The 18852-nt window shown below is 38.5% G+C and overlaps 1 protein-coding gene and 1 long non-coding RNA gene across 2 annotated transcripts in view; one reads left to right on the forward strand and one right to left on the reverse strand.

Annotated features, from left to right (window-relative positions):
* The window catches only part of PTPRD (protein tyrosine phosphatase receptor type D), a 1172008-nt gene that overhangs the window by 646531 nt on the left and 506625 nt on the right, over positions 1 to 18852 (forward strand). The gene's annotated exons all lie outside the window — the stretch shown is intronic.
* Positions 1956 to 6757, reverse strand: LOC137465527 (uncharacterized). The gene is made up of 3 exons (XR_010994680.1): positions 6745 to 6757; positions 4674 to 4800; positions 1956 to 2094 (listed from the first exon to the last, which is right to left on the reverse strand). It is a non-coding gene; the product is annotated as an uncharacterized lncRNA (long non-coding RNA).

The raw sequence follows: 18852 nt of genomic DNA on the forward strand, positions 1-18852 counted from the left end.
AATTATCCTGACATGCCTACTTCAAAAAGTAAAACCAAAGTTTGTATATTAATGAATTTTCTTGAGTCCTGGAAACAGAAATATTTCAGCTGAGCTAAGATGGAAGAGCCTTGTGATGGAAAATGTTCACAGAATAGGAGGAGGTCTATGAGGGGCCCATTCCTTCATCAGTGTCAGTAACACAAGGTGATGCAGACAGAAGCACAGTCAGGTTTCCAGCCTTTTAACCCTCCTTGTTGCAAGCATCACACAAAAGAGACCCACTTATGTGAATGGACATTTAGCCCTGGTATGTATAGGAAACTACTGCCTGTTAAAGAAACACACATCTAGCTTTGTGCATCTTTTAAATGGTTAAGTAATATTCTGCACTAGACAGGCGCAGAACTAGAGGGAAGGAAGCAGGTACATGATGGAGCAGGTTGAATGGCTGTAGTAAAGAGATATTTAGATCTTATCAGCATTTTTAGTACAAAACTAAGAGACAGATGAAGGATGAAGTCTCATGTTTGTTAATAATAGTTTCAAATGCTTAAGTTTAATAGAGGAAACAAAAAAAAAAAAAAAAAACAAAACCTATCAATATTTGGAGTGCACAGTGCTAACTGCTCACTAGTTAGAATATTAACCAGGCTGAAATGAACAGTGCAAGAAATCATATAAATTAAGGAAGCATTAATTCAGTTCTCTGGTCTTATGAACTGCAAAAATTCACAGTTTTTTAATTATTATTTTGGTCTGAAATTATACATATAAATATTTAGTAGTTTATAAATGTTTTTATAATTATTTGTTAATCCATTATTGCAACAGATTGTATATTGACTTCTTATAATCTGAATTTCAAAAATAGCTGTTTCAAGAGCTTTCAAGAACAAATTAGTAATTGTGAACATCCTTTTTCCCTAAGATATTTTAAAAAGGATCTATATGAAGGTTAATATATAATTCTTACCCAAGCTGTTGCTGAATTTTTTATAAAAACACATAAGTTTCTAAAATTATTATCTATTTAGTACTGTCAGCTCCATCATATTTTTTGTTTGTAAACTGTTTTCTGTTTTTACTATATTTATGGTAAGTTACCAAATATAGGCATGCTTAGAAAACCAATCAACTTGATATCGCTCCATCATGTATTTAAAGTAGAGTGCTAGGTAAAGAAAAACTGACTAAAGTCATCGGAAAATAATGTAAAAGTAGAGTGCAAACTCTGATGTTGCAGTGGTTTGAAACCCAGCTGAAAAACTAAATCCCACTCAAGCTGTTCCTTTTCCTCCACCCATTTGATAATGGAGGAACACTAGGAAAGATTCTAAGTTGGAATAATGAAATACTGGAAATCACAATACCCACAGCAGTATTATTAAGAAAAGAAAAAAAAAAAGCACGCAAAAGAGAGAGGGTGTTTTACTCATAAAAGGGTGCTTATCACCGAATCTTGCTCCCACCCACCAGAATACAAAAAAAATCCCCAAAACAATGGAGAACTGGGACAGAAACCAAACCCCTCCGAGCTTAGATCATCTGTGCTGTGCTGCCCGCTCTTTTCTCTGGACCACTGTGCTTGGCTGTGTTCAGCAGCATTGGTGCAGCTGCTTCTGCTCCAGCTGGGGTTTTTGGGCTCCACTGCTACTCTTGCGGTACAGTGTCTCTCTCCCAAAGCCAAGCAAGAGTCTTGTAGCAGGGCTCCCCAGTGTAGCACAGTAGTGCTTGGGGCTCTCCAGTGCCAGCACAGGACACTCACCTGCTGCAGCTCTACCAGTGTGGTTTTGAGTGGCAACCCAGTCCTGACCCCAGTACCTCACACTTTACAGGGCGAGACAGGCAAACTTTCATTTCTAGCTCAGCTTTTTCCTGCCAAAACCCTACCCTGAACACGTGGATGTTATGGAATTAAACAGCACTAGGAACTCATGAGTTCTTATTGTAAACTCTCAAATGCCTAATTTTTCATATAATCAGTTCATATATTTTAATTTTAATATTTTGTGGACTTTTTGTTAGTTTAGGGTTTAAAAGAATAGTACCACTCTTGTTCTATGGAAGTATTAGAGATGTAGTAATAAAGCAAATGGTCCTCACTTGCATTAGCTGTAAAAAAGAATGGGGAAAAGACAAAATATTTGAAATATATGGGGTAAAAAGACTAATATGGCAATTTTTTTACATGTAGTAAGAAAAGTAATTTATTTTATGAGCACTTTCTCTGTGAAGCAGAGAAACTCAACTATGTTGAGTTTCAATATACTGTAACTAAAATAGATTCAGCGAGGAATTAGGCATTAAAATATTTTTGTTGGTTGTAAGTGATAGGAACTGTCAAATTAAGCTTTCTTAGGTTTTCATTTACTCTTCATCATCTGACTCCCTAGAAAAGTAACACATCTTATCATTCATATTACTAGTACATCAAAACTTCAGTGTTTCCTGGGCTTTTTCTCACTATATATATGTAATTACTTAATTCATGTACATGGTATGAAGAACAAATGAACTTCTTCTTTTGGCTGGTTATGCACTGAGAAAATCTTTATGCTCTGTAGCATTTCAGTTTTCTGAAACCACAACTACTGTGTTGACTCTTGGCAAAAAATGGGGAACCTCAATAATCTGTCCCAGAAAACTCTCTCGCTCAGAATTTTCTGTTTCATGTTAATAACCACATGTGTCCTGAGCCATTTATTGGCATGTGACTATTTGACAATGAACATTTCTGTGAATGTAACTTCTCATCTCTGGTTCTACGGATTCATGCTCCATTTTGTGAGATCACCAAAAATATGTTTGTGCAAAAAATTTCCTATAAACAGTGCTGTATGCACTGGTCTTCTTCAGTATAAGTGGACCATAGAAAGCCAGTCAAGGAAAGCCCTACAAGCTGTGAATCTAATCTCCCTTAACAGAGGACTGTGTCAAACCCACTTCTTGACAAAGCTCTTGTACCATTTCCTCCTGTGTGATCTGGGCATTATCAGCTGCTTCACAAGAGAAGAGTAAGAATAAAGATATGTACAGGAAGACAGTGTAGACACAACAGTGTCTTGGTTTGAATGTGTCTGCTAAGGAAGTCAGGACCCTCCCTTGGAATGGAAAATATAAACCCCCTCCTTCTGATTTATTATAATTTTGAAATTAAGAGGCTCTCAGGCAATGATATGGGAATAGGAATAACAGTTCTTTACTAGTATGGATGATAAAGCAAACCAACAACAGCTGTGGCACTGACACCAAACAGAGCACAAACCCGGTCCCAGCCTCTCACAGCCGCAGGCACCTTCCCCGTTGGTGCAGTTCCGGTCGCAGCCAGCAGGGGCGCTGCTGGCTCCCGGCGGGCAGGGCAGGTGCGGTGATTCCCCGCGGCTGCAGGGGGCGCTGTGGAGCGAGCTCAGGGAGCATGCTGTAATGGCGGCTCGGCCCAGATGGGAAGGGATGGCAGAGAGGCTTTGCTTCACAAACCCCTGGGGTAGCCGATCCCTGTGCCCCAGCAGGACTCTAAGGATCACCAAGCTGGGCTGGCAGGAATGAGCAAAAATCCCAGGGTGGTAAACAAGAGGTATCAGAAGCTCTGGAGCTGTGGCTGGAACCATGGGACATCTCGGCAGGCAGGGGGTGCGGGGCTACAGCGCAGAGAAACCCAGAGCGGTGCTGAAGAAGCGCCTGGGGAGGGACAGCGGCAGACCAGCTCCCAGCAGGGCAGAGAGGGGCGAGCTCAGGATCCCGTGCACCGGAGCAGATGGGGAAAGTCCCTCTTTCAGTGAGGCACATAATAAGGTCTAGGCCCAATGGCTGCTCTCAGGAGCAGAGGCTCTGGGCTCCAGCGCTGACAGTGAATTCTCCCCGCAGCAAGCAACACTTTGACTGTCCTCCTCTGATGCTGAGAGCAAGAGAGAGCAGCTGCTCCCAACCCGCTCCCTTTGAGAGAAATGTAGCCAGATGGCCAGTATTGAGCTTGGCCACTTCTTTGTTTTTCTTAAGTACCCATAAGTTCCCAGTAGTTAGTGTTTCTTGGCAACTTAGGGGAAATATTGTATAGGTAAGAAGGAACAAAAGAAAAGAAACCTAACTCCCAACAAATAACTAAGGAGAAAGCTTTTGTTTATATGTCCCTAGTGTGTTTCTTTGCCTAGGAGGTTGCATTTTAAATTTAGCGTTCTTGTCATTATCTTTCCATGGGTTTTCTTGTATATGCTCTGTCTCAATTTGTTGAATGCCAGAAATTTTATTCCTTTAAATGTTCTTCACTCTTTATACATAAAATAAAACTACTTATTTTCTTTTCTCTTATCTAAGTATGTATTTCCTTACTGCAAATAAGAAGTTAAAAGTAGAGATAAAACATACAAGAACAGATATATTCTGGATTAGGAAAAATGGAAAGCAATGAGATCTAAAGAGTTAAATCTTTCAAGAGAAGCAGCAGATGCTTATATACATCAAGACTGATTGAATTTAGTTGCTGGATTTATGACATTTATTAGCCGTGGGCAATAGTCTTAACTATACCTATTTTTTCTTTATGTTTTTAGAAGAACAATGACTGCTGGTAATGAGTGAATAAACCACAGAAAGATATCACCAAATAGATTAAAAATATTTGCAAGTGTTTTAAATTCTGTTAACCAGCAGTAAGAGAATTACATAATGCATTGGTTTCATCTTGGTGCTCTGACCTGAATAACAGCTTTTTGTATGGTCCTGGCTGAACACTTCATCCCTCCTATCTCTACATAAGCAAGGTATTTTCCAGGCTGATGTACCTGCATAGTACACTTTGTGCTATTAAATATTCTTTGTGCTCTGTGGGTGTAGACTTTGTTTCTTCAGGCATTTTTAGCAAGCAGCAAATATATATTGTGCAGAGTTCAGTTTCATAACAGGCACCTAATGCTGTTTCCAGTGCACTAAAATTTGTGAGCATTCATGTATGACTGGCAGATATGTTATAATGACTACAGGGAACCATCCCCCTTCTGAGTGTCAGCTGGAGGGTAGGTAAGACAGTCAAACAGACATTTATGTTTAGGCAAATAACTCCTGTCCATCTGTTTTTCAGTCTCATAAAAACTCTGATTGCTTGATGTGATCCATGGGATTCCTGACACTGGTTGCTGTAGTGCTTTGGATATCCTCTATTTGTAGCTGCCTTCTAGTACATGAGACCATGAATACAGGCAGACAGAAATATGCAATAATTCTGAAAGTGATTAAGTACTTTTCAGCACTACATTTGATCATTTGTCTCCATTGCTTCTTTTTCCTTAGAAAAAGGACAAAAATGCCCTTAAACATTGTCGTAACTCTGTGGAGGTAGAGAAAAAGCAAACACATAGACCAAAAGGGCAGTAAAACCTTTCTCTTGATCTTCACCCGCAAGATTCATGGTAAAAGTGGTGTCCAATAATGTTGCCTTCACTAAACATAGCCTTGGAATTTTGCCTCCTGCAGTTTACTAAACGTTAGTATTAACTGCTAACAATTATTATGACTTAAATATAACATTGGATAATTTGCCTGCACTGAGTTACAGTTTAGTTGTTTTTTTGCCCTAGATAGCTGGCTTCAGGTTTGAGTTCTTCAATTTCTCTAAATTTCTGCAGACTAGAAAGTCCAAGGTAGTAAATGTTCAGTGTTTTGGACAGTATCATTATGATTAATTTCCTTTTTTCACACTTATTTGATACACAGAATTATGGGGTCCTTACTTCTTATTCCCACTTCTTACATCTTATTCCAACGCCCTGTAACAGACAGGAGCACCTTCCACTAGGCACCTTTCACTAGGCCAAGCTGTTAAAAGCCCTACCCACCCTGGCCTTGACTACTTCCAGGGACAGGGGACCCAAAATTTCTCAAAGCAATATGTTCCAGGGCCTCACCACCCTCAAAGGAGAGAAATTCTACTCTGTATCTAATCTAAATCTACCTTCCTTTGGTCTGCAACTGGTTACCTCTCATCTGATCACTACAAAATCTGAAAAAGAGTCCCTCCCCATTTCCTTTGTAGGTCCCCATTAGTACTGCACAGTGCTATATGGTCTCCCCAGAGCCTTCTCTTCTCCAGGCTTGTGATGGGTTGATGCTGGCTAAACGCCACTGCATCTATGAAAATAATTTATTCATTTTCCTCTGCTATTGTTAGGCAGAGGAGGGGGAAAGAAAACTCATGGGGTGAGATAAGGATTAGGAGAAGAATACTTTAAGGGCAAAACAGGCTGAAAACTTTAAAAGGTATTGATAAAAATGTAATAACAGAATTAAAAGAGGATAATGAGAACTAGAAATGAATCTTTATAACACCTTCTCCTCCCCAACCCCCACCAGCCCTTTGCTTCCCACTGGCAGCACAGGGAGACAAAACACAGGATTTTTAGTCAATTTGTCACTTCTAAAAATCTTTCTTTGGTTCACTTAAGGAGAGGAGTCTTTAGCTATGCCATGGGGTCTTTCCTATGGGAAACAGTTCTCTGTGAACTTTTCCAACATGGTTTTAATTTTCATGGCTAACAGTCTGCCTGGAACCTTCTTGCAACGTGAGGCCTTTCCACAGCTTGCAGTCTTCCCACAACTGCTTTTAATGGGCCATTTAGTCATGGGGTGTGACTTTTAAGGATGAGCTGTTCTAGTATAAAAACAAGGGTGTCCTCTTCCTCTGTCTCTGGAAGCAAGGGTTCTCTTCTCTCTCTGTTCAAGACTCTCACCAGATTACAGCTTTTCAGCATACACACACTCCAGTGAGAGCACCTTTTTCTCATGGAATGCTGTATCCCCCCATGCACTTCATTAATTAAAGAGAAATAGTTTGTTGCATTATAGTCCTCACCACAGCTTGCAGAAGAATCTGAGTTCCAATGCCTGGAGCACCTCCTCTTCCCCCTCCCTCATTTTCATGGACCTTAGTGTTGCCATGTTGTTCTCCCCGTGCGTTTTCACCTTTTCCTTTTTTCTGACTCGGGAGAGAATTGTTGTCCCTAACTTCATTTTCTCAAGTTCTATCAATTGAAATAGTTTTTAGAGAGTTCTGCAGCACTGAAAAGTTGATCTTGTCCAGGCTCTGCTACTGGGGAATCGCTTGCCATGCTTCTCTATTAGTCACATGGTCGCCCCCAGCACTGCAGAAGCTGTGCTGACTACCAGCTCCACTCTACGCCTTTGTTCATGTAGGAGGCCAAAAAAAGAAAAGCAGCATGGCTGGCTACAAGTGACTAAGCAAATAAAGTCCCTTGTGAGCAGTGCTGAGACAACCATGGCCACATGGCGCCACCCCAGCCACATGGTTGCTCACGGCACCATGATGGGCCCCAGCAGCACGGCCTAGCAGCTACAGCAGGACAGGGTCCAGCTGCCCCCTCCAGGAAGGGGCCCCAGTCCTGCCAGCTCCCCCCACTTCTCTGTAGAGAGCAGGGAGCAAGAGAGCTTCCTGTGGTTTTTTTTTTTTTTTTTTGTTCTTAAATATGTTATCATAGAGGCATTTCTAACTTTTCTAATTGGCTTAGCAGTGTGCAAATTCTCAGAGCTAGCCAGTGATTGGTTTTTCAAGGCACACAGGAAGCTGCTAGCAGCTCCTCACAGAGAATCACTTCCATGGCTGACTTTTTCCCTTTTTGCCAAAAATCAGTTATTGCAAAACCAGCACAAAGCTACACAACCCAAACTCTCTCGGCCTGTTCTCACAAGAAATGTGCTCCAGTATCACACCTACCCTACTAAACTTACGTGTGTTTGAAGGATTTCATAAGAATCAGAACTTTTTATGGCTTTTCTATACTGTTAAATCTTAGCAAAACAATATTGCTGATTTATGGATTCCACAGGAGACGGTACCAGATCTCATTAACTTTATCAGGTGTGGATTTTGAACAAACAAATACCAAGCATTCATTAAAAGTATTGCTTACTCCTATGATGTTTTGTTTTATTTTAGAAAAAATTACACATCCCACTGTAAGATATATAGAAAAGCATATCAGTTTCCAGTAACAGAAAAATATCACACTTTTGGGAAAAGGAGAAGGCTAAACATGTCTCCAAACTCATTCTCTTTCATGTTATTTGAAAGATATGGAGATGAAATGGTGACTACCTTAATTAACTTGTTTTCTTATTTAACCAAAAATCTGAACAACACATCAACTTTTCTCTCTCTTCTATGGTAATTTTAAAAATGCCTAATACTCTTGAACATTAGGATTCATGAGATACGGGTGTTGTGCAAATTTCTCTAGGCAGTAGTGTGAATTAGACTCATGACCTGCCTTTGCTTTTCTAATTTTAATTTTCATTTGATATGACAAAACTGATTGTATGAATTCCTTAAACTAGTTTCAAACAGTGACTATTTTATTGTTCTTCACCATCCTACGACTGCATTATAAACATTCAAAATTCAACAGCTAGAAATACTGTTTCCAACTTCTAAAATTCTGGAGACAAAAGAAGTCTGTTTCTTACTTGAGCAGCTGATATTAGACTATCACCAACAACATATTAATTATATTGCACGTATTCTTTTTTAATCAGATAATCATTCAAGAAATTTTTTCATCCAGTCAGTCACTTAACTACGGCAGTGAAACTGGGAAGCTGTTTTTTGTCTTTCACAAGAGATTAAGTTTTGGCCTTCAGCCAGTCAGTCTGAGCCAGCACTAATATAATTCACAACTGGAAGAAGACAATCAATTAATCAATACAATAATTTGGAACTGACCACAGCACTAACACTCATAACTATTAGACGCACTGACTGACACCTTTTAGGATTAATGAGGTAGCAAGAGCAGACAAACTAAAGATTCATTTAAAGACTTTTTTGTTCTGAGATCAAGCTGCCTACTCTATTCTGTCATTTTTTAACTTAGATATGTCACTGAGAAACACTAATGTAAATACAGAATATTGAAAATAGGAAATTGTTCTACCACTGATGGATCAGAAGCACTCATAGATCTCCTCCAAAGATTTCCTTGTTGGTTTAAAGTGAGCTAATTCTATGCTAGTGTCCATATTGTCTCATTACAAAATATTAATTCTATTTTGGAGAAAGATGGCATTTCCATTTTAACTTGCACATTGGTTTGTTTTTTTTTTTTTTAATCCAGGTCAAACCTCATGGCTTCAGGATTTCCTGCCCAAAAACATTACATAGGATTTAATCCAAGGCTGTTAATACAGACCCTTTTTGAAAAAACTGTACTATCTCTCCAGTCAATATTTGAACATATATCTTTTGGTAAATTTTTCAGTAGACCAATTATGGCTTCACTGATGAGGCTAAAATTAGGTAGAATCATACAATAATAGAATATCCTGAGTTGTAAGAGACTCACACGAATTGACCCCAGTTCCTCTCCATACACAGGACCACCCCAAGAGTCACACCATGTGCCTGAGATCAAGGTGTACAAACACACCTTGAACTCTGCCAGGCTGGTGCTGTGACCAGCTCCCTCTTCCAGTGCCCAACCAGACTCTGGGTGTAGATCCTTTTCCTGATATCCAGGCTAAAACTCCTCAGATGTAAATTCAGGCCATTCCCATGGGTCCTGTCACTGGGCATTGCAGAGAAGAGATGAGTGCTTCCCCTCTTCTTCCCCTTATGTGGAAGCTGTGGACTGTGATGGGTTCCCCCCTCAGTTTCTTTTCCAGGCTGAAAAAGCCAAGTGACCTCAGCTTCTCCTCATATGGCTTACCCCCTAGACCTTTCATTGTCTTCATAGGGCTTCTTTGGACACTCTCCAATAGTTTTATATACTCTCTTGTATTGTGGCACCCAAAACTACCCCCAGCACTCAAGGTGAGACCTCTGCAGCGCAGAGCATAACAGGACAATTCCTTCCCTTGCTCGGCTGGCCATGCTGTGCCTGATGTCCCCCAGGGCACACTTAGCTCTCCTGGCTGCCAGGGCTGCTGACTCATGTTCAACTTGCCATCAACCAGGACCCCCAGATCGCTTTCCACAGCACTGCTTTCCAGCCTCTCATTCCCCAGTCAATACACACATCCAGGCTGGTCCTTCCCAGGTGCAGAATCTGGCACCTGTCTTTGTTAAACTTCACATAGTTGGTGAGAATCAAGCCCTCTAATTTGTTTACTTCTTTATCGAGTACATTTTTACCAAAGCAGAAGTTAGCAAATATATTATAATAATCAAGGTGTTAATTTTATTTTGAGAATTTTTACAGGTTTATTCTTGTCTTCTTTTAGGATTAAAAAAAATACAGGATCCGTAGCATTTTGCATATGAGAGTGGAGTAAGGCTATCTCAGTCCTTACTGATAGGGTAATCAAGCCCACATAAACTCCAACTGACAAAAAAAAAAAAAAAGTATCTGTTTGCATCCTGCTGGCTTGTTATCATGCTTTTATTACACAGAAATTGGTTACTTTATCAGTACCTTTCAGGATGCTTGTGCATGAAGTTGCTTCTGCAGCTGTTCATGTCTCAGCTCTCAGCTTTTAGCTCAGCAGCTGGAGCCAATACCTTTTCAGAGGAGCTGGATGAGAGCCTGGAAAACACTGTCCCAGTTAAAAGCAGTTTCCTTCTGGTAAACTAAACTGTAATTTCCACATATCTTAGTTTAATCATATTATCTGATGGAAACACTATGCAACAGCAATGCTACCCCAACTCGGTCTACAAAAAGTTCTCTTTTATGAACATATAACAAATTTCATAATGCTACCATAATAAGGCATGAAAATGATTGGTCCCTGGCATAAGAAACCATAAATCAGTCTTTCTAAAGGCCTGAATTCCCATATTCTCATATTCTTATACCTTTAAAAACCAGACCTTTAAAAAACATTTAGCTCTAACACAACCAGTCTTAGTTCTTCCTAACTTTTGTGCAGTATCCAAGGATGGAAAAAACTCAAATAAATATTTAGATGATCTCTCTATTTTATGTCTATGTTGAAGACATTATATGGCTTCTGTCCATCTTTGGTGCCTAACAACCTTTTAAAATATATAGATCAAATTTTACATTAAACATTGGCCATATAGCAGATTAAACAAAGAGACTGCCTTCCAGTTTACATAGATTCTGTGTAAAGAGCTTGTTTCACTATATTTTCTTACATACATCTGATTCTGGTATATATAGAACAGCATAGAGGTTTATTTAGCATATTATGGGTCAGGAATTCTCAGTTTTAAGAATAAAAAAAAATCCATTATTCCATTTAAAAACTATTAAATTTAAAATAACTGAAAAAAGAATGTGTTTTCAGTTGAGTTATTTTTCTTAATTTTCCACCTCCCACTGCTGATCAACCATGTTTAAGACTTTCTTTTTTGAGTATTGATTTTTAATTTCATTTTATCTTAATCAATATTATCTTAATCAAAACCCAAAACAGAAGGAGGCATGGGAAAAGAAGGGAAATGTCCACCTAGGAAACATGGCTAGTTAACCCATATACTGTTAATTTGGATATAGTGTAGGTTGATTAATAGATATATCAGGCCCTCTAGTTACAGTTAGTTTCAAATTATGCACCCCTGGCCTTTCTACCTTTATTCTCTCTGTCTCTGTATGCATAAACAGTATGTATGTATGAATATATTTTCCTATGCATACATATGAATCTCAGTTACATGCTGACATGGTTGTTTATGATAGCTAGCCCAGAGCAAAAGCAACATATAAAGTACACATATAGAGCAACAGCACCAGTACTTCCCCAGCACCAGCCCTTAGTGAGCATGTGTACTGTCTTGGGACTGGTGGGGGAACTCTCTTTATGGAATCTCCCTCCTTCAGGCTGCAGTTTACACAAATCAGTTGCTGATCCTTGCCATTCTTCTTATGTCCCCCTTCCTCCTCTTCATATACCAAAAGCAGGATCATATTCCACGATTTCTTTCCTTTGATGGCCAGCAACAGGCCACCGTTGACTTGTTTGTAGCCTAGGGACCCATTTTTATTCTGGCTAAGAGAGAGTTCAATCTACAAAGAGCTACATACTATTATTGTGTATTAGTCCCTATGCATATATGTGTTCCAGAAGTGTTTTTAACAGTGTATATTGCATAAACAGATGCATATTGCTAAAACTTACACGAACTTACCCTATTACTCTTCAGTATCATGAAAGTATCACACAAAGATTGTTTAGGTATTAAATGAGAAAGATACTGAAGCTAAGTTTTCTTGAGTTTTAGTCTCAATTTAAGCTTTTTGGCCACTGAAGGGAGCTCTTCTGACTTTGCATAACCTAATACATATTGCAAAGAAAATCAGTAGCTAATTTTAGTAAACCTTATTGATGTAGTTAGCTAAACCATTCCGTCTACAGGCACAAGCATTTCATATACATATTGTCACACATCCTGAACAGATTTTTTTGTTGAAATTTATGGTCTGATTTAAAATATTGTTAAAGGCTTATATTTTAGTCTCTGCTTTAATGCAGCTGATGTTTTCACTTTGTCAAGGAGAAAATGGTATTGTAAAAAATGGCTGTAATTGCTATGACTATTATTAGTTGGTAGAACAGTGGTAAAGTATTCTTTAATTTATCATTGTACTGCAAGCAGTCACTATGAAGACCCTATTGTTACCGGTAAGAAGAAACTTTGAAGTGGAAAAAGCTGCTGCTCTGTATCACTACCATTGACCAGTTTCCTGGATACACTTAGGTACACCTGACTAAAGCTTTCATTGGAAAATGGATTGCTTCAAGTAACTCAGAAGGCCTAATATATAGTCTACCTCATTTATTTTCAAAGATAGTGGAGCCAGTCATGCCAGCAAAGTGGCAACATTTTTCTCTCTACACAGAGGGAGAAAAAAATCTTAGCTGGCTCTGGTGATACTGTACTGAATATAATCAGCCTGCTTTTTCTTCATCCAGAAAGCAGAGCAGGGAAAACCTATTGCCCAGGTTTTTTTATCTATCCTGTTGTCTCATGATCTTTTCCCTCCAAAATGTGTTGGCTCTCTGAAGAGGAAGATACATCTATTAACTTAAAACTGGAATAGTTCAAAAGAATTGGAGAAACGGGACAGAGACAGCACAGAAAAAGGTCTTGATGTAATATTTATGTTAGCATACATTATAACTGTATGAATGTTATAGGCTGACTGGGAATTTTTCAAAATTATAATTATATATAATAAAAATTATATATAGTAAAAAATAATATATAACAGCCATTATAATTATTATTATTTTAAGGCAAGCTCCTCTTTAGTTCTTATTTTATTCTCAGTCCTGAAGAATATGCATGCACAACACCCCACATTACACAAAAACTGTTCTCTGCATTCACACCACTATCTTCTCTTAGTGGAATTCACCTTTAAATATTGACACAGAAAAGTGTGGAATTCCATTTACTGTCCTTTACTGACTTTTTAAATATGTTGGTATATGATTAAAATTAATTTAGCTGTGGTGGTTTGGCTTGGTTTGGTATGGTTTGGTTTGCTTTGTTTTTGTTTTTTTCTGAATCTGAAACTTATTTTGGATTCATTCATTAGAATAGCAGTAATATGTAGGGAAGGATTTTCAAAACATATATGCTATTAGTGATGCACTTCTGTCTTCAGTTTAAGCTCTGATGACACCTCTCATTTTCTCCTGGTGGGACAAAAGCAGAAGAAATTACACACCATAACTGACTGACATTGTAATTGAAATTCAATAAACAATTCTGTTGGCAACACGTAGACAGGAATAGACTGTGGCTCACTCACTTTCAACTGTGCTGATCCTTTGTCAGGCTAATCAGAGTTGCCTTTTAGAAATGAAGACTAGCTCACAATAGAAGTCCAAGTACACAGTTCTGTCAAATATGATACCACACTCACCACAGAGATTGTTCACTATACAAATATGCTTTTAAACCGTCTTTTACTCCTGTTGAGTCCTGGGGATATTCCATCAAATCAGGGATTTTACTGTATACGTATTTCTGAGTATGTTTTGTTAAAATTATGACTGTATGGTTAGGCTTCTGTGAAGAGCTTGGAGAAAATAGTGTTATGTTGCAGCTGGCCCAACAGCTGCTGTATATGCTTATCTCAAGAGCCTATATTTTCAAGTACATATTTTCAATGGTGTTTTGTAATAAATCATTTTCTCACTAGTTTTAATACCTTATTAAAGGTATTAAAATACATTAGCACTTTCAAATCCATTATCATGCAGTGTTTTTCAAACATTTTGGAGAGTACTTGAAATATAAAATAAATAGTGATCTTACTACAGATGTCCTTAGGCATTCATTCTGAGACATACTCAATGCTACAAGGAAAATAATATGAGGCAGATGGTTTCCACTGCTGAACTAAAAGCTGAATCTTCTAGGTACTTTTAAAATTAATTTTACATTTTGATGTCTTTCTACTTTTTCTTTGCTATTAAAATAATTCTGTCCTGTAACCAATGAACATCTAAGTCACGCACTTTGATCTGCACATTGAAAAAACTTAAGAAATGTAAATCTCAATTGAAATAATGGCAATAAAATAGCATTAGGGGTATTCTTTCTCCTGTAAAGAAAATAAAAATGTTGATTAAAGTTATATCTGAACTGATATGATTTCTTACTTCTAAGAAAACATTTAAGTCTAGCAAAGGTCTTTTACTTCTTGTTTTAATTTTCATATCTATTTTGAAAATACACAAATGTACAAATAAAGTATACCTCTCACCAATTTGGTTTTGTAATAAATAATTTATTTTATTTCTTCTTATTATTGGCATTCATAAAACTAACACTGACTTAGGAAACAAGCTGATACAGTATGGAATGGGGAATTAACAACTACCCTTTTCTGATGATTAAAAAAGAATGGATTCTCCATGTAGAAAACATACATAAATATGTATGTTTACATACACACATATGTATGTATGTAACATACATACATATGTTCTAACATAACATAACCACTAACATAACATAAATATGTTCTAACATAAATAACCACTTAGTGGGAAAAACTGAGAGATTGCTAGACAATTAGGAGGAGTCACCAAAAAAAAAAAAGGAGAAGGATCACAAAGGCATCTTGCATAAGATATTTTGTGAATTTGCTTTCTTTATAAAGGTTCTGAGAGTCAATAATTAATTTCCGAGAGAAAGTACCATAGATGCCTGCCTTGCACTCCATTCTTCTCAAGTGCTTTAGAAACATATCTGAGTTTCAGAATGGTGGCTTTTTTTTCTGGACTGTTTTCCGATTTGGCATCCTTGGTGTAAAACAGTACAGAACAGATAATTTGTGGGTTTGTTTTATGACTTGGTTACACCATGTGCATGAGTAGTAATTCTGAGGATGTCAGCAATTAAATCTTGACAAGCAGTAAAAGAAAAAAAAAAGTTTTGGCATCTTTTCTTATTAAAACACAAAGGTGATTAGATGGAACGAAGATATAGGGAATGTAACTTGACTAGAATACTAGAAGAAAAGACAGATTATTTTCCTACAACTAAAGAAAGGGGAAAAAACATCATCTCTGATTTTATACTTATATTTTTACAATAAAAAACCTTATGGGATTTCTTCCTCTCTTTTATGATCAAAAATATCTTGCTAGGCCAATGGGCTGTCGGAACTCACCCCTGGTTTGGGTGAGCCCATAAAGGTGGAAAAGTCTCTCCTCCAACCCATGTCTCCAAAGAAAGACTCAGTAGTCTTCAGCCATCCGGTCTCAAGGTAGTTTATTGTATGTTATCTAAAAGATTTCTCCCTGACCTGCTGTGGTCCGTTCAACAGTCAGGCAAGGGCACACTCTGACTCCCAGGGCGCTGGTGCCCTCTTTTATATCATATATTACGTATTAGATGTTTACAGTTTTTCCCCAATGCCCATCACCTATATTGAACAGTGACTTTCTACTCTAAACCAATCTGTGAATGCCAACATCACCAAGAACATGGAGGTTAGGAAGAAGAAGGAAAGAGGACAGGGCACACCCAAGTCCCTCCATCTTAGAACTTCTGACACCCATGTACAAAACTCAGACCCCTCTGTACAAGGCCCAAACCCCCCTGTACAGCACTCAAAAACTCCTCCTCTCACTTTGTGACTACTTCTACTATAATATCTAAACTTTTGTGATTTCTTGTTCTTCCTTCAAGGTTGGTAAATTGTTCCATGGATCAGGTTCAAAGCCACAGGGGTCTGTGGCTGCATTCCAGGGTCTCAAATGCTTTTGACCTGGGCCCGGAACAACCAAGAGTGTCCAAGGGACATTCTGGGTTCCGACAATGGGCTTCCTGTAAAAATCAGAAAACCATCTCAGTTAATATCTGACCATTAGACAGAAATGATTGCACTAATGTTACTACATTCAATATTACACCAAGTGACCTCATCCTTTAGAATGGAAAGAAAAGTATTGAAATAACTGTATTGCAATTTGGCAGTGTTTTGGAGGAGTGAAGTTGGAGGGACTTGGATTTATTTTGATTTTATTAAAAAGCAGAGAAAAATACAATTAAAAGCTATATATGCCATGATTGATAGCACAGCATCTCTCTGTTTTCCTGGTCCCCGGGCAGCTCCAGCACCTAGATTGGCGCTGCCTCTCTCCGGGACCCAGGATCACCATGTGTTTCCAGACTCGGCTCCGTGCCGCAGTCCAGGCGGGGGTGCCAGCGGATTCCTTGCCACTACGAGCAAGAAACACCAGTAAAGAGTGAAGGAACATCCGGATTCCCCACACGTGGAAGGCTGAAAGTCCTTTATTGTCGCGGGGAGCTGCACTGAGGCACCGCAACCCGTTCCCAGCTCGCGCGTGAGGAAACACGGCCTCGGGCACTCCGAGGCGTAGGACTATATCGGGGACCGGGCCAGGAGAACAGGGGCCCTCCCGCCCAATGGGGGCAGGCGCCGTGGCGATGACGTGGACCACAGCACCCAACGGGGACGTGACCGGGGAGGACCCCAGGCTCTGGAGCAGACGGGGGATGGGAATTCAGAGTGAGGGGCACTGAACCCTCCGGGCAGGACAGGGAGCAGTCACAGCAGAAGCTCTAACAGCCAGGGACCCGGAGTGAACAGCCGCGGGGTGGCGGGGGGCAAGGGGAACAGACACGGGGAGTGCAGGTGTACACAGAACACAGCTAGCTATCAGATCAGAACCCCTAAACTAAACCCCAAACCATGATGCAACATGATACTTTTTCCTTTCATTTTTATTCCTAAGCTCATAATCATAAGAAATGTTGAAGTTTTTGTAAGATATTTCAATAACAAAATTATTTCATTAATTATTTTAATGTTGATTTTGCTTACAGATACAATTATGCATCTATCACACCTAGTGTGCTTGTGTACCCCAGCAGTACTTCCACTCCAAAGATATTGCTACAAGTTCTTCAGCATTAGACTAGGGTAATAAAAAGTAATCCTTGATAATTTTTGCAAGTTCTGAAGGTTAAATCCTGTTAATTGAAGGGCTGTGGCTGCTTACCCTGAAGATGTTTGCCTGAAGTATCCTAAATTCTTCTAGAAAAGGGACTCAGTCTTGCTGAGTTCTTAATCCTTGCATTCCCAGAGCTCCATTATTCCCACCCTCCACTTGAATGTTGATGACCATTGACATTGCGCATGGCAAGATCTCTTAAGCAGCCACATCACTGATTTTGTGAGAACTCTTTGTCCCCTGGACACAAAGATATGTGTAAAGCATATAACTCATCAGAGCAAAACAAAATAAGGAAAGCTGAAATGCAAACAATCAGTTGTTCTTCTCCACAGTTACATACAATGAAGCAGTATTCTAGAGCTGAAAAAGTACCAATCTGATAAATGTCTATCATTGCAGATGGGCTAAATCCTGATCAAATCTATGCCTAATGAGATTCCTTGTTATGTATTTATTCTTTTTTTTTTTTTTTTTAATGTGTATTTCTCTATTTTTATATTTAGAGAAAATAATACATGCAATGCATACACTTCTGTGGATGATTATACACTAGCAAGGCCTGCTGAGTCTACTGTAATTACTAAAGATGCCCTTGGTGTTTTAATATAAAGAACCTTAAACTATGCTATCTGTAGTTCAGTGTAGTTCTTTTTCAGATTTTTTTCTTTTAAATAAATACAGTCATAAAATTCTATGATATTTTAATGGGTGTATAATAGTAAAGTGCACATGCTTAACATAATTCATGTGTCCTTACCAAAATGAGTTTCCCTCCTGTGGTTTCTTCCTTGTTCTTTCTCTCTTCCCTTTAAACTAACAACATAATGATATAGCTATAGTGGAAGATGAGACTGTAACACATGCCTGTCCAAAGGCTGTTCATCAGTAAGGCCCATAAAAATGCCAGAGAGTCTCAATAAAGGTTTACTCTGGGAAGACAGACCATGCTTTGTACTATATAAGCTGAGCTTTTGGCATTACAAAATCTGACTTTTTTCAGATCACAAATATCCTGATATAGTGATTACTTTTTATCCTGAAGGATCACAGTCTGATTACATAAAGTGTCATGTATATATCCATTGTGCAATACAGCAGTTATTTTAACACCACAGTTGCAAATTTTTGAAAAGAAAATAGAAAATATCATAGAAATTGAAATCACAGAATAAATTTAGAGAAACAATGGGCAATTTCCATTTTTTCTTTACAAAAATAGATGTGTGTCCTTTTAATGATACTTAGGAAATGGCAAGGATATCAGGTTTTACCTATCTCAAAAAGTTTGGATCAGTGACAGAGCACCATTCATGCAAAACACTGAGAGGAATATAGACACAGGATTTCACTCAAGAGGGAAAGTGCTTATGAAATGCATAGCATTTTGCATATGCTATTCTCCAGAAGTCTTAATGGAAAAAATAAAAATATTTTTCTATTTATTGCTTGTTTCTCCTTAAAGTA

This window comes from Anomalospiza imberbis, chromosome Z (genome assembly GCF_031753505.1).
Source record: "Anomalospiza imberbis isolate Cuckoo-Finch-1a 21T00152 chromosome Z, ASM3175350v1, whole genome shotgun sequence".
Classification (NCBI taxonomy): Eukaryota; Metazoa; Chordata; class Aves; order Passeriformes; family Viduidae; genus Anomalospiza; species Anomalospiza imberbis.